The sequence below is a fragment of the Microtus ochrogaster genome, linkage group LG2 (genome assembly GCF_000317375.1).
Source record: "Microtus ochrogaster isolate Prairie Vole_2 linkage group LG2, MicOch1.0, whole genome shotgun sequence".
NCBI lineage: Eukaryota > Metazoa > Chordata > Mammalia > Rodentia > Cricetidae > Microtus > Microtus ochrogaster.
In genome coordinates this window covers 49,763,523-49,788,567 of record NC_022028.1, presented here as the reverse complement: position 1 = coordinate 49,788,567, position 25,045 = coordinate 49,763,523, and the positions used below count along the sequence as shown (strand labels likewise).

The window sequence follows — 25,045 nt, the reverse complement described above, 5'->3', positions numbered from 1 at the left end:
ATGGAACAAAGAGGCCTAACTCAAGCAACAACTTTCATTCTAGAAACGAAAAAATCTTGGGTTTAAAAAAAGTTTAAGTCCAAAACTTTCTAGAGCCTGTCAGGATCGGGAAAATGGATTTTTTTTTTTCTATAAAACTGTCACCTTTTCAAGATTTAAACTTGGCCTTACCCCAAATATCCACAAGCCCTCATGAATAAACATGTGTAATCTGCCTTTTAATCCTCTTCGTGTACATGCAACCTTCACTTACACTGGGAGAATTTTTTTTTTTTTAGTGAGAAAAGGAAAAAAAAGTATCCGCCTCCTCCCAGCCTCCCATTTCCCTCCCCCTCCTCCCACCCTTCTCCCCCTCCCCCAAGCTCCTCTCCCCCTCCCTCTCCAGTCCATAGAGCAGTCAGGGTTCCCTGCCCTGTGGAAAGTCCAAGGTCCGCCCCTCTCCGTCCATGTCTAGGAAGGTGAACATCCAAACTGGCTAGGCTCCCACAAAGCCAGAACATGAAGTAGGGTCAAACCCCGTGCCATTGTCCTTGGCTTCTCATCAGCCCTCATTGTTCACCATGTTCACAGAGTCCGGTTTTATCCCATGCTTTCTCAGTCACAGTCCAGCTGGCCTTGGTGAGCTCCCAAAAGATCAGCCCCATTGTCTCAGTGGGTGGGTGCGCCCCTCGTGGTCCTGACTTCCTTGCTCATCTTCTCCCTCCTTCAGCTCCTCATTGGGACCTTGGGAGCTCAGACCAGTGCTCCAGTGTGGGTCTCTGTCTCTATCTCCATCCATCACCAGATGAAGGTTCTATGGTGGTATGCAAGATATTCGTCAGTATTGCTATAGGATAGGGTCATCTCAGGTTGCCTAACCTCAGCTGCCCAAGGGACCAACTGGGGACATCACCATGGGCTCCTGGGAGCCACTCTAGGGTCAAGTCTCCTGCCAACCCTAAAGTGGCTCCCCTAACTAAGAACTGTGATTCTGTGCTCCCCTGTCCAACCTTCCTCCATCCCAATCCTCCTGTTTCCCCAAGTTCCCCCCTCCTTCCCTTCCAACTTTTCTCTCCCCATCTCCCCCTACTCCTATCCCACCCCACCCCCAAGATCCCAACCTTCTCCCTGGCAATTTTGTCTACTTCCCATAGCCAAGAGGATAACTATATGTTTTTCCTTGGGTTCACCTTCTTATTTAGCTTCTTTAGGTTCACCAATTGTAGTCTCCATGACCCTTATTTATGGCTAGAAACCAATTATGAGTGAGTACATCCCATGTTCATCTTTTTGGATCTAGGATACCTCACTCAGGATAGTGTTTTCTATTTCCATCCATTTGCATGCAAAATTCGAGAAGTCATTGTTTTTTACCGCTGAGTAGTACTCTAATGTGTGTATATTCCATACTTTCTTCATCCATTCTTCCATTGAAGGGCATCTAGGTTGTTTCCAGGTTCTGGCTATTACAAATAATACTGCTATGAACATAGTTGAACAAATGCTTTTGTCATATGATAGGGCATCTCTTGGGTATATTCCCAAGAGTGGTATTGCTGGGTCCAGGGGTAAGTTGATCCCGAATTTCCTGAGAAACCGAAACACTGAGATCGCTTCCTATGTATAACCCCAGCAGCACAGACATTAAGGGCCTCATTGAATAAATGGGACCTACTGAGACTGAGAAGCTTCTGTAAAGCAAAGGACACTGTCACTAAGACAAAAAGGCAACCCACTGACTGGGAGAAGATCTTCACCAACCCCGCAACAGACAAAGGTCTGATCTCCAAAATATATAGAGAACTCAAGAAACTAGACTTTAAAATGCTAATTAACCCAATTAAAAAATGGGTCACTGAACTGAACAGAGAATTCTCAACAGAAGTTCAAATGGCCAAAAGACACTTAAGGTCATGCTCAACTTCCTTAGCATAAGGGAAATGCAAATCAAAACAACTTTGAGATATCATCTTACACCTGTCAGAATGGCTAAAGTCAAAAACACCAAGGATAGCCTTTGCTGGAAAGGCTGTGGAGGAAGGGGTACCCTCATCCATTGCTGGTGGGAATGCAATCTGGTGCAAACACTGGGAGAATTTAAAAAAAAAAAACATAAAGATGAGAATAATGCACTTTTTCTTGCTGTTTTAGAACAATAACAAATAAGTAAAGGATCTTTTGTATTCTGTGCACTAACGCCCCCAGGACACTACTGAATAATTGATAGGTTTATGATTAGACTGCTATTTTCTGTTGTGAACAGCATTCATAAACCAAACTTAATTCACATTTAATCTTGTATTCTTTCTCTTTTGTCAGGGTCAAAATCCCTATCAAGGCTGATCTGCTTCTTAGAATTTTGCCAGTTGGTTCTTTACCTAACATCATAATCTTCATATGTGACCAGCTCAGCAACAGAAGCAACTTAGAAAGTCACTAAGACAAAATTTTTATTGCATTTATTTTGTGTGAGGAGAGGTGGGTTTGCACACCTGCCAAGGCATACGTGCAAAGCTGGAGGACAACTTGCTGGAGTTGGTTTTCTCCTTCAACCATGTGGGTTCAGTGAGCAAGGACATCTCCATGGCTCCAACACAAATTCTCCTGGTCCATCAAAGGAGGACACCAATAAGACCATGCCTTTATAGGACAAATCTACAACTCAGGCACCAGAGAATTATATTGTCACAGAAGAGAAATGATTAACACAGTGTAGGCAGAATACTTTTTGAAGGTCATTTCTAAGGGAGGGGGAAAGGTAATAAATTTTTAAGTTGTATTAAGTTGGTCTTCATTCCACTGTACTGTCATTATGCAATTGAAAAACATAAAACCATCAATGCAGCAGCAGAAATGCTGTGACAGACAGATGCTGCCGACAGACAAATGTGGATTTCCTGTTCAGGGCTTATACATGAAGACGCTTACGTGTTTCTTGGCAAACGGTGGGATCAGCTGCTGCTGAAGAAATTAAGAGCCACAAATATCCTCTGATGTACCCACGAATAAACCTAAAGTAATCCATACAGCTGTGCTCGAGCTAGGGTTTAAATAACGGGGGGGATGGCTTTTATGGCTAGTAAGTAAAAGATGCTTTATAGAAAAAGGATGGCAAGGTCAAGAGGCTGGTGGCATGGAGGGAAACCCTGTGACCAAGAAGACGTTTGAGTGACAACAGAAGAGAACCAGAGACAGATACACAGTGGTGGAGCATCCTATACAAAATGTGTCTGGGGCGGGAGAGACAGCTCAGTGGTTGAGAGAGCACACTGCTCTTTCAGAAGAGCCAACCCTGGTTCTCAGCACCAACACCACTTCTAACTCTGGCTCCTGGGGAATATGCCGTCTCTGGCCTCGGCAGGTAGCTGTACGCACTTGTACTCCTCTCCTCCTCCCTCTCGCTCTCCAGATTTTCAAGCCTCTAAGTGTCTACCTTGAGAAGAGGCCAGGGTATACCAGGCTACGTTTTGTGGTCCAGGTTCTGAACTGTAATTAAACCATTATAAAGTATAGTGATGGAAGTACAAACTGCTTCTTGGAGCTAAGCTCTGAACACTATCAGAAGTTTCTATACAAATTTTTATGACCCAACAACTGTGTTTCTAGGACTTTTCAAAGCTATCGATTGGTTCTGAGTTTAAGAAGCTAGGGAGAAGATAAGTAAGAGCAAAGTGAAATAAGACACATTTATTAATAAGAATGTAATAACTAGCCGACATGGTGGCACACCTTAATTTCAGCGCTCCAGAGGCAGAGGCAGAGAATCTCCGAGTTCAAAGCCAGCCTGGTCTACATAGTGAGTTCCAGGATAGCACCAGGGCTACATAATGAGACTTAGTCCCAAAAATAAATACATACATACATACATACATACATACATACATACATACATACAAAAGAATATTGTTTGCTTGTTTTGGTCTTGCTTTTTGCAGTGCTCTCTGCTGGAGCACTTGTCCAAGCTCTGCACAATCTGACCTAACCAAAGGAAGTAACATGAGAAGGCTTCAGGACAATAGAACCCATTTATGTAAGCATGTGCATTTATGTGAATCTATTTTACATACAGGTATATGTACATATGTATTCATATAAAGATTATATATATATATTTTACTGAATTAGTTCAACCCATATTTTGATACCTGATATGTATACCTAAATATAGACTTAGCTACTTAAGTAAACACAGATATTAAAAAGGATCTGAAAAACACATAACACACTGTTAATAGCATGGCCTCAGAGAAAGGGGAAAGTAAGCAACTAGGAAACTTTGTTTAAATCCAATATATTTCTGAAGTGCCTCTTTTTGAAATAATAGACTGGACTTTTATATAAATAAAGTTTAATTTCTTTCAAAATGTCAACTAAGGTGATAAGTTTATCAAAAGGATTTGTTTGTTTGTTTGTTTTTTGAAAGAAATATAGGGGGCCAGCAAGATGGCTCAGAAGATAAAACCACTTGTCTCCAAGCCTAACAACCAAGTAGGATCCTGGGACCTACACGGTAGAGAATCAACTTTTATGAGCTCTCCTCTGACCTCCACATGTACAGGTGTGCGCCCACGTACACACACGTGTGTGTATACACACACGCACACAGTATAAATATCGACAACAGATACTTACAACTTGTACACGAAGAGAAGAATCCAGTGAGAGTTGAAAGAACCCTGATACTGACAGTATTGTCTTAAGACACACTTTTAAGAATTAGCTAAATGTATCCAAATTGCTACCCTTGAAAGGCAAGAACCACCTGCTTCTTACAAATACAATGAAGTGTACAATGTATGTAAATCAGCCGCACAAGATGGAGGCTGTCAACATTCCACCCTAGAGAAAGGCAGGCCTCATAAGGCCCACCCTTTTCCAAGACTTTATAGGTGGGCAGGTTGCTGGGTAGGGAAGGACTCACAAGGCTCTACCCTTCTCCATGCAGATCTATAGCAGCTAACGGTTCCTTCAATGGTAGGGCCCCTGGTAAGTTACCTACACTCCTATAAGCAACCCTAATTAAACTCATTGGTTTGCAAAACAAACAAAGGAAGGAAGAAAGTAGACGGGAATAAGTTGGGAAAACAAAGGAGAACATAGGGAGTAGGAGGGCACTACAGAGGGTAAGGGGGGGGATGTTCAAAACACATTATTATGCATCTATGTCACAATGTACCCCTTATGTATATGTGACTAAACATACATATAAATAATTTAAATATCTTAGCTATTTAAACTAAATGCTTTAAGCAGTTTTCCATGGGGCTGGAGAGAGGGCTCCAAAGTTAAGAGCACTTACTGCTCTTACAGAGGCCTTTGGTTCCCAACACCACATCATACAGCTCACAACCACGCGTAATTCTAGCTCCAGGCAATCCTGCACGTCTTCTGACCCCTGCACACCCACTGAATACACACACAAAGGCACACACACGAAATAAGTAAGTTTTACAGTGAAAGTGAAGAAGGTTTCCTTCTTTCTAATCTGTCAGCCCTGCTCCTGGTGGCTACTCTAAAACAAACCGTACTAAACTACACGCCCTTAGTACAATCCCATGCTTTCTTTTCATACAAAAGTACTTTACTGTGCAGCGCTTCCCAAGCGCTCTGAGGCTACAGATACTTGCGGCAGAACGTGAGCAGCCCTTAACCACAGGTACCCGAGTCGGCCTAGCCTTACAATCTCAGCCCAGTACTGCACCACTTTCCCATCCACAAAAATCCAAAACTCCTGCTCTTATCTTTCATAGGACAGAAGCCGATGGCTCTCTTCATAATGTACGTCATTTAGTTTGGGGTAAGCCTATGTGGTTATTTATGGTGGGTTAAGGCCTCTGGGAAGAAACTGTGTAAGAATGAAGGAAACTGTTCATACAGCTCAGTTCTAGGAGTAACTGCTTCTCAACAAGCATTCAATAACTTGATGATGGCTCACTACACTATGAGCTAAGACCAGGGGACACTAAAAGAGGAGGTGACAGTGACCCCTAAATACCAAAAGTTCAAATATCTTCATCACATAGGTTTCCTAGAGCTCATAAGACCGAAGATAACTAACCATTCTTCCCCAAGGAACTCCGTCCACTATGAACAAAAGATGACATTTCAAGTATAAGATACTCAGTTGGGAAGTCTTTCCCATAGAAACTGCTGGAGTGGTGGGTGGCCCACAAATGCCTATCTATTCCTAAGGTGTCTATGGGATGCAATCCTGTGGAAACAAAGCATGCCGAGCAATACTTAGTTTGGAAGGAAAAAACACCTTAGAAGCTTCAAGGTGATACGAGCGCAAACTTCTCCACGGGCCTCATCTCCACCCCAATTGCAGCCAGAAAATGGGAACTGGAGTTTTGGGGGGTCACCCCCAGGAGTTTTATGCTGCCTTTTCTCTATCAATACCTAATCTTCTGGCTTTTCCATAGGCTTCCCCCACTTTGGATGACTTCTCTAATGAGTAATATCTGACTCCTGTCCCCAAAGCTGCAAAGACAGTAGTCCTCATAGTACCCGCAGCTACTGAGCACCTGAAATGTGGCTAGTCCAATGTAAAACATTGGCTAAATTATGTGTGTGTGTGTGTGTGTGTGTGTGTGTGTGTGTGTGTGTGTATACAAGACTTGGCAAAGCATTTTTATTCATAGATGTAGATTTGAAGACGCCAGTTTCATTAGGCTTCCTCAATTCATCTCACCAGGTCCCCAGGACATTCTCCTTGGCATGGCTCCTGGGGCATCTGAAGCAGACACAGGGTTTGCACTTGCAGCTCACACATCTCTGGAGGCAGCAGAGCTTTAGAACAAGGTATCAGACAGCATCAAAAGTCACACTGCCTGGGTTCAAGTCATGGCAGCAGCATTTACTATGATGTAGTCTTGGACATATTACTTAACCTCCTCCTAAACCTCCCTTTTAGAATATTCTTTAAAAAAACAGTTGTGTCTGTGTATGGGGTGGGGCACATGTGCCACAGCACACACAGTGGAAGTGAACAACAACTTTGTGGAGTCAGTTCTCTCCTTGCACCTTTCCTTGGGCTCCAGGGACAGAATAAAGACTGTCAAACCTAGGTGACAAACACTCCACCTGCTGAGCCACCTCACTGGCCTAAACCCTCCTCCTGTTTTCTACAGTGTAGGTAACAGAAAACACGACCTTCCCAGCACACAAACCTCACACACTACTGTGATGACCACCACCACAGTAGCGCATGATGAAGAAAAGGACAAAGCTAGGTGCAAAGACGGACAGCAGACACCAACACTGGTGACTCGGGGTTGATGAAGCACCCTAGAGAACAGGTCCACTTACACACACACACACACACACACACACAGAGAGAGAGAGAGAGAGAGAGAGAGAGAGAGAGAGAGAAACCTGAGTGTTTCCAGGGCATTTCCTTTGCACATAACTCAAAAAATATAAGCAACCCGAGGCAGAGGAATCAACTGCTGTCCCACACACAGTAGTGTAATAAACGGGCCTTAGCCTGGACCCCGGACAACCAGAGCCTACAGTAACCTCACTTACAAATAAAAGGGCTTCAAGTTTTCTGAAATCCATTCCTCCTGTGAATGCTCTCAGCTCCTCCCAAGCAAGATGCCAAGCAATGACTGACTACTTGCCCCCACAAGAGAATATCCACTGCAGCACTGATTTTGCTGGCCCATTCCAGCCTTCGCACATGTCCATGCCAGGACATGCAGCACTGCTGGGTTTTCTACGGTGCCAGCCACTGTCTCCTCTTGTCATTTCAGGTCTCTAGCAGCCGTACAACATGTGTTTGAATCATCTTCAAAAGCCTGCTATTTGTTAACTGTTTATTTTTTTTTATTTATAATTATTTAATGGAGGAATCACATACACACTACAGCATGCAAGTGGGGGACAGAGGACAACTTTCAGGAGGTGACCAAACCCTATCAGGTTCAATGGCAAGTGCTCTATCCTCCAAGTGATTCTGCCAGCTCAATTTCATTTCTTTTTATATCATGTGGGGAAGCATATCTTTGAATATTCATATTAGTATTATATTTTATTATATTCTTTTTACAAAATGGACTTAAAGAGGTTGGAAAACCTCACAACTTCCATTTTTTCAATATCCTCCTCAATTATTAAGGAAGTACTCGTATGACACATGATATTATTCCTTGAAATTAATTTTCACAATTACATAGACCTTTAGAGCTGCTAATTCATTTCCCAGCTCAAATTCTTCAGATGGAGCAAAGAGTCACCATTATCTAGTAGCTCATTACACGTGCTATAAAATAGTTCACCCCAGCTGTGAAGCTGACCATAGTAAATATGTTTTGTTGCCGTAATCGAGATTTATGATAACATAATAACATGACTTTAAAGGCCACATGCCAAAGTGCTTCTTAAATTAATAAAATACTAGGCATTTAACCTATAACACACTAACATCATCACACAGTCCGGCAGGTGGCTCTCTGCCCATGTGCCCATGCCCAATAACAACTGATGGAAGGCCTGTCATCAAATCTACTTACTTGATTTATTTTACACTAGCCTTCTAAAGCCGCATACAAAATGAGAACTCACTTTGTGATAGGAAAATAAATTATTACATCTGTACAACCTGACAATGTTACTATTAAGCTACTAATTCACTGAAAAGGGAAAACTTCCCTTATTAGCCTTCAATTGTGCCCAAATAAGATAAATATTTACTAATACCTGGGAAATAGACATGAGGAGAATAATCATAACCAGGGTACTAGGAAGCTGGTTCAGTGGGAAAGTGTTGGATCCCCTTAATATACCCACATAAAGGCAGCTTAGCAGTGTACACCTATAACCTCAGCACCAGGGCGTGGGGTAGTGGGACAGGCAGGTCCCTGGGGCTCATTAGCCAGCTGGTCTAGTATAAACAGTGAGACACTGCCAAAAACAGTGGGTCCCAACCTGTGAGTCATGACCCCTTTGGGTCCCATATTAGATATTTATATTACAATGCATAATAGTAGCAAAATTACAGTTATGAAGTAGCAATGAGATAATTTTATGGGTAGGGTCGTCACAACATGAGGAACCGTATTAAAGTGCTGCAGCACTGGGAAGGTTGATAATCATTGGTCTAAAAGAAAAACGCAAAAAGCCATAAACTAAGATATATGAAATCAACCTCTGGCCTCTACACAGATATACACAGACAGATGTAACTACACATTTGTGTATATACATGCATACTCCACACAGAGAGAGAGAGCTTTAACAGCTTTAAAAAAAATGGAGTGATTTGTCAAAGTCCACAGCTGCTCTGTGGCTGACCCTGGAATATGCAAAGGAAAGTAAGTTCTAGAATCGCATTCCCTCACCTGTCTGAATTTTTCTGCAGCACTGACTCTAGAGCAGGCCTTTTTTGTTTGGTGGGTTGTTTTAGTTTTTCACAACAGTTTCTCTGTGTAGTCCTGGCTGTTCTGGAATTCGCTCTACAGACCATGCTGGTCTCGAACTCACAGAGATCTCTGCCTGCCTCTGCCTCCCAAGTGCTGGGATTAAAGGTGGCCCCACCCTACTTAAAAGGCCCCACCCTACTTAAAATGCTTTATTGCCCTTGACCTGTGAGCTCCCTCTTGGTTCTTTCGCATCTTGTCTCTTCTGTCACTACTTCCTCTGTGAGAGTTCTCCCGGTAGAATGCATATTCCAAAGGCAGTTATTGGCCTATTTTGTTCATTTCTATATTCAAACACTAGAGGTGTCCTTGGCATTAAAGAAGTACTTGATAAATTTCTGTTGAATCAACCAGTGAGCCAATGATAGCACAGGAACTGTAATGTGGGGTAAAGATTACAAACTTAATCTAAACTTCTACACCATTTGGTATTTTGTACAAAACTCATCTATTACCTGCTGCAAAAGTGATTTTAAAATAGTTAATGAGTTGGTGCAGATGAGATATTACCAATATTCTCCATTAGACTGCCTTTCACCTCTAGACTTCAGCAAGGTATGGAAAATGGTGTAGCATCAGTACCATCAAGCTTCATTAGTGGTTTTAACACTGTTGATATCAAGGCTCAAAACACAACTATTTCAATGGGAAACAGTTTGTTACCACCTACCAAAGCTCAAGATTTGAATGCCATGTGTCTCAACAAATTCCAATGTACACATCCTACAGTATAATGATTGTAGGGTATATGCAAGATCACAATATCTTGATAGAGAAAAAAAATTCACTATCTACAAGTTAAGACAAATCAGTGAGAAGGCCAGAGGACAGTGACAATTCTTTATGAACATGATTTTGTGGAACCATGTTAATGATTCACAGTCAAAAATAAATGAGCAAAAATGGGAACTGTGGAGCCTAACATGAAGTACAATCAAATGAAACAAGACTTCATTTCAAGGGGACACCACGACCACACCAAAGGAAGGAGTGACAGGAGAACTCACCCTGTAACTTTTGAACACAGTGTTTGGAACACAGCCTCCAGCTAACACTAAGAAAGAATGCTGCCCTCTAGTAGATGAGCTTCTTTTTCACAGAGGTACAAGGCAGCAATCTCAAACCTACTTTCTGGGTACATTTAGCAGTAAGCAAATGGGTGAATAAACTGTTGATAGATGGAGCTAGATGTCAGCACCTTGGGAAAGAAGTTACATATATGAAAAACAAGTAGCTACAATAAACCCTGCAGTATAGGAGATCCTATAGTATATAGTACAAATATAGAAGTCACTCACACACACACACACACACACACACACACACACCAGTCTAAATAGCTGTTTATTGAGAGAGTCTAGAAGCAAGGGTATCTGATAATTACAGCCATACCTAAAACTGAATATTGCTTCTATATGCATGGCTAGGGTTCTTTGGAGAGAAAGTTGATTCCAGGACAAAAATAAGGAAAATACCAGACAGACCTGGACTATTCTGAGTCAGAAAATAGAGGGCATCCAGGAATCACGGGAACAAGGCAGAAATGCACACAGAGTATCATCTTGAAAAGATTCCCATTACTCAAATCTGGGATAATTTTATTTAATAAATGAGGATAAAGAATGCTGACTTATTTAACAGCCTAAGAATACAAACTCACAGAGGTAGTAACTAACCAATTAGATAATGGGGGAAGCAACCAATAATTGTAAAAGAAATGATGATATTGGTAAATCTCCATTTGGCAACAACCTTGTCAACACTGAGTCAGCAAAGAATTATCCAAGAATGCTAAGTAGTAGGAGGCTTGAACAGTAACTGGTGCCCAGTCTCAAAGTCTCCTCAGAAGATACTAATTACACAAGAAAAACAGCATCGCATACATCACTGTGGAGAGGCCAGCAGACCCATCTGAGCCAAGTGACTGAAGCTAACAAGAGGACAATATCTCAAAAGGAAGCACCGAAGAACACTGTGGTGTTCCTGCCAAAAGATCTAACCAGGCAAACCTAAGAAACACTGCCCCAGAGCAAAATTTATTTATGCATGGATAAAAAGTCATCATGAAATTCATGGTTTTGTATAACTAATACATGCAAGAGGGGGAAGTGGTGTGGGACAATGGTCTGTATTCTGTCGATTATATTTTAAATAAACACTGATCAGCCAGTAGCCAGGCAGGAAGTATAGGCAGGACAATCAGACAGGAAGTAGAGGCGGGTCAAGGAGAACAGGAGAATTCTGGGAAGAGGACGCAGTCCTGATCCAGCCACAAAGCAAGCAAGATGTGACTGCCTCGCCAAAAAAGGTACCAAGCCACATGGCTATAACATAGACAAAAATAATGGGCTAATGTAAGTTATAAAAGTTAATAAGAAGCCTGAGCTAATGGGCCAATCTGTTTTTAACTAATGTAGACCTCTGTGTGATTTCTTTGGGACTTGACGATTGCGGGAACAGGTCAGGACAGAAACCCCAACAACACTCAGGAGGCAAAGGAAGGCGGATCTCTGTGAGTTCGAGGCCAGCCTGGTCTACAAGAGCTAGTTCCAGGGCAGGCTCCAAAGCTACAGAGAAACCCTGTCTCAAAAAAAAAAACCAAAACCAAAAATAATAATAATAATTAGAGTCTGTATTTCTAGGAATGTAGAAAATAAGATGAATCAGAGTAACTCAGTCAAAATGCTAGGACCCAAATCAAAATAACTGCAATACAACCACAAAAAGAACACAGTTATTGTGTGAAGACTTAATAAACACTTCAACAGAAGGATCAAGTGATGTAGACAGAAAGAGATCACCTACTGAATCTCAAGTCTTACATTGTTTGGGATAAGATTTCAAGGGTGTCTGGCCAACATATAGAAGAAAGAGTTTATTGGGGGGCTTACAGTTTCAGAGGGTGAGTCCATAACCACCACAGCAGAGGGCATAGTGGGAGACCAGCAAGCATTGCACTAGAACAGAAGCATCTAATCCACAGGCAGGAGGCAGCAGTACTAACTGGTAATGGGAAAGCCCAAAGCCTAGCCCCAGTGACAAGCTCCCTCCAACAAGGCCACACCATCTAATCATTCCCAAACAGTTCCACTAAGGACCAAACATCTAAATATATGGCGCCATTCTCACTCATACCACCATTAAAAAAAAATTAAGTTCTAAATTTACTTCAAAAGCTATTGATTAGCTTGAAAAATTACCGTTCTTTCTCTAAAACATGTTGTACCTGGAAATAAAGAAAATCAAATGCTTATATAAAACCTATCATTCAAAAAATAGCACTTGTTCATAGAGTAATCAGCATTGCTGCCTGTCAGGCACATGTCCTCTCTAACCGTATATATTTTATCAAATTAACTTCAGTCATTTAAGCATTTACTAAGATTCTGACATGTCTAGCAATTTTTGCACACTCTGCAGAATGTGTGTCTGTGTGTGTGTCCATCAGGACATTCCCATGCTAGGACCTCATGCTCAAACCAGGAGCGATGTGGGATGTCCTTCTGTATAAGTGTTGCTTTTATTGGATAATGAATAAAGCTGTTTCAGCCAATGGCTTAGCAGAGTAGAGCCAGGTAGGAAATCTGAACAGAGATATAGAGAGAAAGTAGATGGAGTCAAAGAAACACCATGTAGCTATCAAAGGAGAAAGATGCTGCTGGAACCTTTCAGGTAGGTCACAGCCTCTGGCGATACACAAATTAATAGAAATGGGTTAATTTAAGATATAAGAGCTAGGTAGGAATACACCTAAGTCATTGATCAAGCGGTGTTGTAATCAATATAGTTTCTGGGTGATAATTCGGGTCTGGGTTCTGGGAAATGAACAAGCAGCCTCCGTCTACACAGGAGTTGACACTAACTCAAAAAAGCATTGGTATTAAGAGTCTGAGCCTAGGGCTGAAACTCAGTGCCATCTCTCACTGGTACAAACTACAGACAGATTGTTCCCCATTCTGGAACTCATGCGGCTCATTAGTACAATAGGGATAGTTGTCAGGTTTTCAAGATCATTATTAGAATTAAAGAATACATGGGCAGGGCTCACCTCACATTATTACTACCACTCGATCCATGGCCCCTAGCTGTTAATGACTCTTGTAATACATGTAATAGTCAGCTTTCTATCACTGTGACAAACGCCTGAGAAGTAGAAAGGAGAAAAGATGCATTTGTGCTGGCAGAGGCTTCAGTTAACCAAGTGGCTGGTCCACTGCCTTCCTGCCCCGTGCTGAAGCAGTGCATCAGGGCAGAAAGCACCTGGTGCATTTACCTCACCGTGGCTAGGAAGCAAAGCGACAAACATGATTGGGATGGAGCCCCAACTACCTTCTATAATGGCATGGCTCAATAATCTAACTCCCTTCTAGCACTCCCTACCTCCTAAAGATCTGCTACTTTCCAACAATGCCGTCGGCATTAACAGAACTCTGGGAAACATTTGAGATCCAAACCGTACCAGGCACTCTCCCTACATTCATGCTGCGTCTTGCATTTGGAACAGCCTCCAGAGATCCATGCATTAAGGCTTGGCGCCTAGTCTGTGATTAGCAGAAGACAGGAGTCTACCTTCGGGAGGTGAAGCCTAGTGGGAGCTTTCATGTCATTGGGACCATACCCTCAAAAGTGACTGTGGAATGCTGGATTCTCTAGCTGTGCTGTGCTTCCCCAACACAAATACACATCGCAAGCCTAAAAGGAATGAGTAGCCGATCATGGAGATAAAATTCCTAAACTATAAGCCGAAATAACCCTTTTTCTTATGAAGTTGGCTGTGTCAAGTTTTACCACAGTAAAAGAAAGCTGGCTAGCACACTGAGTATGCCTCCCAAATCATGAACCGCAAGGACACACACCGCTGGAATCATTTTATGTCTCATATTGAGATGCAAAAAGCAGCCCAGGAGGGCTAATATGTCCAGATTTATGGCTTGTTTTTTTTTTTTTTTTTTTTTTTTTTTTTTTTTTTTTTTGCTTTTACTTTTGGTAAGGTCTCACTTATCCCAAGCTTGTTTCTCATTCACTAGGGAGCTGAAGATAGCCCTGAACTCCTGAGCTTCCGGCCAAGCGCTGGGAGTACAGGCTTGGGCAGTTGTGTGCCACCATGACCATTTATTCAGTAGTAGAGATCAAACTCAGGTTTTCATGCGTGGTAGGCATGGCTAGATCTTAAATGACCTCCATAGGCCTCCATCAAGAAAACTACATCCTCAGTTCCAGTCTTGTTATAATTCTGAAAGATTACAATGGCTTATGAATTGAAATCAAAACAGAACACTTACCTACTCAACAAGCACAAGTCCCTAGCCTGCAATCAATATTTATAAAGCTTAACATATTCCTTGTAGCAGTCTATTTTCTTTCTCTAATTGCACTCTCTCTTCCACCAAATTACAAATTGGATTGCAAAGAAAAAAAGCTAAACACATCTGTACTCTTCATGGCTCCTCGCATACAAAAAGCTGATAAATTTAACTTCAAGTTCTCAATACGCTGTTCTTGTAAGAATAACCTGAATGTTTGAAAAATCAGTCATCCTCCCCCATGCCCGACAACATACACGTGCATACATTCACTGCCTACTGACAATCAGCTCATGTGCCCAGAACAATGATCATTTCTTCCTGCCTATCGCTTCACACAAAATCTGGAGAGTCAGCAACTACTTACTATCTTGACAGAGAAAACAAGTAAGAGAACAAACAATTCCTTTTCCACTTCCTATTAGAAAAAAGAGAAGTAATTCTAACATCTGTGCTGTATCCTCGAAGTCCTTGGTCCATGTGACACAGAGGACCTAAGGAACATCCACAAACAGCCGAGACTCAGAGTCCTCTACATCCTGGTTTCCATGACTAAACTTCCTGTTTCTTTCCTTAGCTTTGCACAGTTTATCCAACTTTCTGTAAACTCTCTAGAAACCAAAAGTATATTATTGCTTCCCTAACAGTGAGAACGCACACGAGAATCCTGGCACACATCGCTCATAGTGACTTTGGGCCCTAGCTTGTTTTCTGATGCTGTGGTAACACACTGACTAGAACCAACTTGGAAAGGAAAGGGTTTATTTCCTTTTACAGTCCATCAATGGGGGAAGTTGGGGGAGGAGCTCCAGCAGAAATTTGAAGGCAGAAAGTGAAGCAGAGACCTCGAAAGAACATCCCTTCCTGGCTTCCTCCATAGCTTCTGCAACTTTCTTATCCCACCCAGGACCACTTGTCCAGGGGTGGCAACAGAACAGTGGACTGGGTCCTACACATCAATTATCGGTCAAGAATAGGCCCCACAGACATGCCTATCGATCAATCTGAAGGAGGCAATTCCTCAGTTACTTCCCAACTGACTCTCGTTTGTGTCAAGTCCACAAAACCCAGCTGATTTTACAACCTGAACCGTCATTCTTCTACAGTAAGAAAAGGGGTGAGGAGAAAGAAGCTAACACTAAGCCAGATGCACAAGCTACACACGGGCTTGTTAAAACCTGTTCTGTTGTTATCTTCTGTGTGCGATTAGAACGGTATCCTCGTTTACAGTAATGAACACACGAGAGCAGTCAGTGCGAAGGACATACAATCACCCGCAGGGTTCGTTCAGACACTGGCACACAGCAGGCATTTGGTAGCTTCTGGAGACGATGACTACAGTGAGCTCTACGGAACTACTCAGGTGATGGACCTACAGTCTGGAAACGATTACATCCCGGTTCTGCTCTCAACTTCTCCCTGGTTCTCCAAAAAGTTCAACATCTTCTTTATGGCCATGCTCATTCCTCTTCTAGTCACAGGGGTCTACGCCAGTTGTTTACAAGTTTGACCCCAGCACAACATCACTGGGGCACTTGGTTCAAGATCAGTCTAGACTTGCTCCTTCTGAAACAGAGAACAGGCCTGGATTTCTGGTTTTACCAAGGCCTCCATGTATTTCTGATGCAGGCTCAAGTCTGGGAACTGCCATGGGTTTGAGGTTCTCCAGAACTAACACATTGGAAACGTGATCCTCAGAGCAACTGTGTAAAGAGACAGGGCATTTGTGAGGCAATAAGACATGAAGACCTCTGCTGTCACTCCAGGACTGAGGTTCCTATAGAAGGAGAAAAGGACAGACAGACGACACCATCCCTCACCATAGAATCTACCTTGGACATCTCAACTTGTAGAAGTCTGAGGAAACAAATTTCTGTTGTTTATAAACTCTTTAGTTTTCAGTGTTTCCTCACAGAAACAGAACAGATGTGAGAGCTGAAATGCCCTGAGTTTAAATGCCGACTCACCTGTTACTTTCCCAAGTTTCTGTTTTCGTTTTTGTTTATTTTCATGTAGTTGGACCAACTACTTCTACATATATTACTATTATTGTTGCAAGGCATGCGCTGATACCAAGAACAGACTGTATTATTCAGTCTTCACAATAATTCCTTAATTCCAACAAAAAGCCGATGATAAAAGACATTAATTTGTGCAAGGTCCCTTAACCAATAAATAGTACAATATGGAGTGCCTACCTCCAAAGTTCCCAAAGTTAATGACTGTCCTATATGCTCCTTAGGAAGCTGCTACTCCTGTGGTCTCAGTTGTCATTTGTGCACTACACTGCTCCTGGTCCTCTCCAACTCTGAAGGAGAACTCTGAACTACCTACCTAGTGGATCTGTCTACTGAAACTCGCCATAAGCTCCTGAAGATTAACAGAGCAGCAGTGTCTCTTCACAATTAAACCATCCCTCCTTTACTTCCTAATTTAACAACATCATAATCACCCACTTGGTCACAGTAAGCATGTCATCTTGAACTTTTCTCCCTTCCCTTATATGTGTTCTTAAATTTTTAAACTTTTAACAACTAAAACGTTTCTGAACTCTAAACCATGCCACTTTCCTATCCTGAGATAACCAGCACATCCCTGCCTCTCCATACTAAAGCAACCTATGTGGGACTGTCGATTACTTCCTGACGATGTGTTTGGTCTACTTTCCTTGGTTTTCCATTGCCAGTTAAATAAGCGGTGGGTCTAGACTTCTTAGGATAGAGGGGCCAGGAGGGGTGGCACACCGCTTTAAATCAAGAGGCACAGGCAGGTGGAACTCTGAGTTTAAGGCCAGCCTTGTCTACATAATGAGTTCTTAGACAACCAGGGCTCTTGCTCTCTCGCTCTCGCTTGCGCTCTCTCTCTCTCTCTCTCTCTCTCTCTCTCTCTCTCTCTCTCTCTCTCTCTCACACACACACACACACACATACACACACATATAGAATGAAAGAGCCCTTCATAATTTGTCTCTAATGTATCTATCCTATCTCTACTGCCACACAGTAAGCTGGTAAGGAACAACTCAAGACGTTTCCAAAAAGACCATCCAATTTTAACGTTCAGCAACATTTCTTAGACTATCTACCTAGAAAGTTTCCTTCCTCCTCATACACAGCAAAAACCTATTTAACCCTTAGGCCTAATGTCTATCCTCGTCTCTCCTCATCTTTCAACATCAATGTTTTCTCAAATATGGTTAATTCCTCTGGCACTTTATTAATTCTCAAAGTGATTAACTTATCACAACATATAACAGTCTATTGTCTCTGATGAACACTTGTATGCCAAATGTATTACAGCATCTCATTCATCTATGTCCTCTCAGCACCTGACAGAAGAGCTAGTTATAGCTAGCACCTCATAAATATTTGCTGAGCGGCTGAATAATGCAACGTTTGCCGAGTAACACTACACATCTCACTTAGCAACTCAACCCCAGGCTTACAGAGCACTCTAAGAATTTTGTCTTTTCGTGGGGAGGGAGGACAAGAATGAGAGAGAATCTCACAGAGCCCTGGCTAGCTTCAAAACCACTGTTGCAGAGGACGTTGTTGAATCCCTGAGCCTCCTGCCTTTACTTTCCAAGTGCTGAGATTACAAGTATGTGTCACTACAAATAGTTCAAGAACTTTCTAATAACAAAACTTTTATTACAGATAATCTAGTACTCTCCCTCAATGTGTAATTACTGTCAGATCTTTTTGTCAACGGTTCTCAGTCTCTCTCTTCAGACTGCCTCCCTTTCTAGCTAATATTATTTGTATTTTTGTCACAGGATCAGCAGTTACTGCTCAGCAGGGCACTGAGAGAGATCATCTCAATGGAAACTGTGTCACTAAGTACGGTCAGATGACGACTTTGGTTTCATCATTTCTGTAAAGGTCCAGAACAGCAGCCAAAAACCATTAGGTAGATTTTGGGGGTTGAGCCATGCAGTACCGACAACCTAGGACAAATGCACAGGACTTAAGTATTTATTCCAATTACTAAATGAAATTGAAGGACATAGCAATCTGATTCTGGCTCAACTAGATATCCTTTAAGTAAGAATAACATTTATTTTTAGGCATGCAATGGTGGCACATATCTGTCTGTATTCCCGGTAACCTGGAAGCAGAGTCAGGAGGATCATACTAAGTACTAAGTCTGAGGCCAACATGCTCTACACAAGTTCTAGGCCCGCTATGGATATATATATACGTATATATATATATATATGGTAAGACCCTATCTCAAGAAGCAAATAAGTAGATTTCGCGGGGCAGTGGTGGCGCACGCCTTTAATCCCAGCACTAGGGAGGCAGAGGCAGGCAGATGTCTGTGAGTTCGCGGCCAGCCTGGTCTACAAGAACTAGTGCCAGGACAGGCTCTAAAAGCTACCGGAGAAACCCTGTCTCAAAAAACCAAAATAAATAAATAAATAAAGTAGATTTTTCTTTTTTAAAGAATAACACTTGAAACTTACTGCTGCCTTAGACTTTATTCTGCTGAATAAAGTCTCATCCCCCACGCAAACAGACTCTGCTCTAGTTTGATTTTCTGTTGCTATGATAAAACATTAATCAAACCCAACTTGGGGGAGGGTTTATTTTTACAGGTTAATTGCCCATCATCAAGAAAAGCCAAGGCTAGAACCTGAAGGCAAGAGCCAGGTGCTGCTTACTGGCTTGCCTTCCCTTCAACCCAGGACCACCTGCCAAGGGGTGACTCTGCAGGGGTTGGGGAGGTACTCCTACACCAACTATCACTCCAGAAATGCCCCCCACAGAAGGTACACAGGCCAATCTGAAGGAAGCAATTCCTCAATAGAGGTTCTCTCTTCCCAGGGATTCTAATTTGTGCCAAGCTAACAAAAACTAGCCACAGGCTCCACCCTATTATTAATAGACGTCTGTAACTCCTTTCCTCCCTGCTAATTTTCTCCACTGTTTCAGTGGAAAACTTTCTCTGCTCCAGTCAAACAGGACTCCTCAAAACATCTCTCCACACCCAACAAACAAATTCACACTAAAGTTTCACAACAGGTTTTTAATCATTTCCTAATTCCAATTTTACACTTCTTCCAAAGGCCAGTCCTGATTTTGCCTGCCAGAGTTCCCTAGCTGACCTCCTCTTACCCATATTTCTCCTGTACTGATCAAGTACTGATAACACATTCACGCACAGGTTGATGCTCGAGCTATTTTGTGTCTACACTGTAGCATGCCGTTTTCTAGGCGACACAGGCAGAAATAGAAAACGGATGACACTAGTCCTAAAAGTTTGTAAAAGAGCAGTGGATCCTGTGTATTCGCCTTTACAGAGCAAGCTTTACGACTCAAAGACGTGAGAACTTCAGATGCCATACTTGACAGTGCCTTGGTTTAAAAGAAACTGAACCTCTGCATTGTAGACCTGGGTGGAAACTGAAGCTATGTCACTCAATTTTTTATGCATAAATCATGATTAAATATCAGTGCTCCCTATCTTGTCACTGGTTCTAAGCATCACCTTTAACAGGTAACAGGGGAAAACAATTTCTTCGGTTTGTCTCCATTACTCCTCCTTCCCCAAGGATGGTTGGGACAACCACCACACATCCAACCCCCTGTAGTCCAGAGCTCTATGACAGGACCAACGGACGGCTAGCAGCATCTTTTCCTCCAGCTCCACCATTCCAGCCCACACATGGAATGTGATCTATATTTTCATACGATAAATAACAGCCTGCAATGCACCTAGGGAAAACAAACACAAAAGGCAGGGCCACCCTACCCTCGAGGCCCCTGAAATGGCCCAAAGCACAGCACAGTTCTCGGAAAAAATAAGCAGTTTTGAGTCTATCAGGAAGTAACAATACTTGATGGGTATGGTCCTCTGGCTTCAAAATGTGTACCAACACCGGATAAAAATGTCAGAAAAGCACGTGGGCATACACGTGAGGCCGGAAAGTCCAGGCAACAGGTGGGCCGCCCAGCATCTACACTGACAGGTCGCCTTCCCCAGGTTGTGGGTGTGCCCGAATCTCGCGTAGGCAGAGGCTCATAACTCTCTCCGTAACTACACGCTCCTATTCCGAGACCCACCAGGCTAGAACAGACGAAGCCCTTCGAGGCTAACCCAAAACTTTGGGAACCCCCAACCCCGTGAGTCCCCGTTTCCGCGTGTGTCAAGCTCGCACACTCGCATCTCGGGAGACAGCTGAGGAACGCGGGCTTCTCCCGCTTCGAATTCCTCAGTGGAAGGGAAACTGGCAGCGTCATCCCGGGATCCAATCCCTTGTCCCTCCGCACCCTTCTCCAGCGCGCCCCCAGAGCGCCAGGCCCAGGAACTGACCCTCGTCAGCCCCCGTCCCCGCCCCCGGAACCAGCGGCCGAGGGGCGTGGAGCGGCGCGCGCGGGTACGGCGGGGGGCGCGCGTCTCCGAGTCCCGGACCCGCGCAGCAGGTGCGGCCCGCAGGCCCCATCTTCCCCGAGCGGTCCCGGCGACTCACCCCGACGATGTTCCTCAGCGACCTAGCCGCCGCCACACACGTCTCCTCCGCCTGCAGCAACCCTGCCCCGTGGCCACCGCCCCCTCGGCCGCCGCGGTCGCCGCCTTCCCCGCCGCCGCCGTCGCGGCGCGCGCCCGCCTTCACGCACACCGCCGTGGCCGCGCACGCGCCTTGCGCGCTGGCGTCACTTAGCAACGGATCAACCGTGGGCCGGTAGGACCCAGGATTTCGGGGCCCCAGGTCGCCTCAGGCGGGGTCTTGCAGCGCGTCTCCGCCCGTCGGAGCCACTGTCCCTCCTAAACTGGGCCCTCAGGGTGTGACTCCCCTGCCGGCACCTGGCTCAGGGTAAGTCACGTCATCATACGTCACTGAATAGCGTCATCGGTCACGTCACTGCGTACGGGGACGAGCCGGAGCGCCTGTTAGAGCCAGCCTTAACCTTCCTCAGTTAGTCGCCTACCAGAGGGACGATCTGCCGGGCGCGAGAAAGTTCTACAAGGAGAGAGAATGAGCCACGTGAGTCTTTAACAGCATTAAGGTGCGATGAAGGCCAGGCCTGGAATCCCGTGACTCAGTTTCCTCGTTCTGTAAGTGTGAAAATGCCACCTAACCTGCCTGCACTGAAAAGGTGTGAATTTAAGACGAAATAATATGTGCGGTGCTGCCGAAGAACCCGGTCTTATTCGAACTTTTAATTTCAAGACCCTGGCAGAAGCCCGTCCATAACTGCTCCTCATTCCACCTCCCAGGACTACCAGATGTGTAGAACCCATTAGACTTCATCTTTCGCGTAAGAAGAGACGGTAGAGCAAGGACAGCAGGAACTGCAGACTTCGAAGTCACAGACTAGAGAGTCGTCTCCCTTGAAAGTTAGGTACTTATCTGGATTTGAAGATGGAAGATAATTTCAAGCAGAGACGTCTTAAATAGGAAGTGGAAATGAATAGAAACAGCTTAGGCTGGACCAGGGACTCCCATTTAGAGGCCATTGTAGCATCCTAGAGAAGTGATCAGAACCGCCAGGGCACTGGGAGTGGGACTCTAAACATGGAGGCCAGCGCCAGGATTCTAATGCGGGTGCTGAGATAGGTGGGCAGAACATTTGGCAAGATGGAAAGAAAGATGCCTTTGTGTCTGCAGGTGCGTGAGTTACTGAGCGGTAATGAGGTTCCTGACCGATGACTGTGATAGACCAACGAGTTGGAATGTGAATGAATACTCTGGTTGGGGAAACACACTCCTCTCAAATCTTATGTGCAATGATATCCATTAATTGAATACTTCTAGCATTTGCTACACATGTCCCTAATTGACTTTTCCTTGGAGAATTGACTTCTCAATTGGTAAATTTAAAAGAACAAAGTGTACATGGGGAGTCTTTAAGAAACTGTTAGGGGCTGGAGAGATGGCTCAGTGGTTAAGAGCACTGGCTGCTCCTCCAGAGGTCCTGAGTTCAATTCCCAGCAACCACATGGTGGCTCACAGCCATCTATAATGAGATCTGGTGCCGTCTTCTGGCCTGCACACATGGAAGAAATTCTGTATACATAATAAATAAATAAATTTTAAAAAAAAAAGAAACTGTTAGGTTGTGGTGGGTTGAAGGTGCCTAATGCAAGGATACAAAGCAAACCTTAGAGTTTAACATTAGGAAACTGCCCACAGGTGATACCCAATTCCAGCTTTGTTAATTGTGTTTTATAGAATAACGTTCCCCACACTGGCACACACCCCCATCTTCATATTCTACCGTGACAGAAGGGAGTTTGCAGATATGGTTCAGTTGAGGACATGAGATGCTCCAGATTGCCCCACTGGGCTGGGGACAAGAACATCAGAGTGGGGAAGGGGCATATGAGAGAAGCAGAGGTCACAGAGATTTGAAGATACCACCCAGTTAGCCTTGAAAATGGATCAAAAGAGGGCAGGAAGCTAGTGGATCACAATAGCCATAAGAAACTAGCACCGTCAACAATAAAGACGACGGTTTCCTGGTGCATTCTCCTTTCTCTAGGGAAAAAAAAAAAATCACAGTTTATCAGGTTGCTTCACAGACTCAGCACTGTGACTATGGATCCCCCACATTTAGAGGAAAATGTCCAAGCCAAATTGCACAGGTCTGTGACAGCTGAGAGAAGTTGAAGTTTGGAGGAGGTTAAGCCCTACACATGGATGAGATCAATCAAGGCAAAAATACAACGTCAACTTTTATGTTAGACTGAGTTGCTTATAGCAGCATCCTTAAAAACCTACTAAGGCCATTTCACCAAACACTCGGGGTTAGTGTAGGCTGTGCTACTTCTACCGAGACAGCTATGGCTATCACTCAATTACAAAAGCCATTCAGTCTGGAGGAGAGGTAAACATGTGGGTAGTTAGCTAGTTGCCATAATGGGTGTTTGTTTGTTTGGGGTTTTTTGTTAAGGTGCAGACTAATGAAAGCTGAAACAGTTAATAGACCAAAGTTTAGACCATGACAGACAGTCCCTTTCTAGGAAGCCTTCTATCAGAGTCCTAAATGGATTAAATGCTCTTTCTCCGCACTGCTAATATAATACCCACCACTGTAGTTACTGTAACAATGACGCTCCCTACGTGCCAGGCATCCCGTTCCTGCACCTGTGCTCCTGTTTCAGTGTTACAGGCAGCACTAGCTCATTCAAGTCTTATCGGAGCCCGATGAGGTAAGCAATACTATTAATTACAATACTTACAGATCAGAAAGTTTAATTACTCAACTCACAAAATTAATAAGTGATAGAGCCAGGATGCCCAATGCTAGAACCCGTGTACTGTAAGCATTCCTACCACATACTCCCTGTTTACACGGAGGGGTGTTAAAAAACGGGGCTTACACAGCTCAGCACCAGAGACTCTTCTGCCCAGGTTGGAAGTCACAAATCCTTGGGCCACTCTGGGTAACTGATATGTCTCTCTTTATCGGCAATACCAATTATATAACTGAATTGTGTAACCATGTTTCCTAGTTCATGTCCCTGCCCCAAAGCCCTGAGTAAATTCGCTCACTCAGCATTTGTGACTGAGTGGATTGACATGCATATCTCTTTCCACTGGTGTGGTGGTTTTTCATCGTCACCTTAACAAAATATCTGAGATAACCATGTGTGTTGCAGCTCACAGTTGTAGAGGCTTCAGCCTGGTATCCATTTGACTTTAGGCCCGTGGAGTGACAGCGTGTATGTGGGAGCACAACCACTCACCTCATGGCCAGGAAGCAAAAAGAAAACAAAAAGGCCAGGATCCCACAATCCCTTTCAAGGGCACATTTTTTTATTGATTTGAGGTCTGACACTAGGCCTTATATCTTAAAGGCCCCACCACCTCCTAATGATGCTCCCCTGGGGACCTTTGATACATGAACTTCAGAGAATATTCTAGATCCAAAGTATAGAAGTTAGTTTGAAGCTTTTCTGCATATAAAATTGGGAAAACTACCTAAATTTTCTTATTTTCTAATTACTGACAGCATTGATTTTATAATTTAAAAAAAAAAAACCTCATTTTAAAAAGAATGTTTGGGGGCCAGCCAAATGGATCAATAGATACAGAAAAGCAATTGCTGTACAAGACCTGAGTTCAATGCCAGGAAACCCACATGGTAGAGAGAACCGACTTCTGCATGTCATTCTATGACTACTATATGTATATAGCACAAATGTTCATACATACACTTAAAAAATAAAGTGTTTTCAAAGTTGCCCTTTGACCTTCAAACATGCATGTGGCTGCCACACATACACCAATATTTTAAGTGTTTGTAACTTTAATTTCTCACATTTAGATTGTGGGTAAGAACTAGTTTCAAGTTTCATTACTTTGAAAGTCCAGATTGAAAGATTCACTGTCCAGAA

The 25,045-nt window shown here is 43.4% G+C and overlaps 1 protein-coding gene across 1 annotated transcript in view; it reads right to left on the bottom strand.

The window, feature by feature from the left end:
* Btbd9 (BTB domain containing 9) overlaps window positions 1-21,843 on the bottom strand; it is a 366,300-nt gene extending 344,457 nt beyond the window's left edge. The window contains exon 1 of the mRNA XM_005360314.3: window positions 21,174-21,843. The gene's annotated coding sequence lies outside the window, so the exon portion shown is untranslated. The remainder of the gene's footprint in view (window positions 1-21,173) is intronic.
* Between the last annotated feature and the right edge of the window lie 3,202 nt (window positions 21,844-25,045).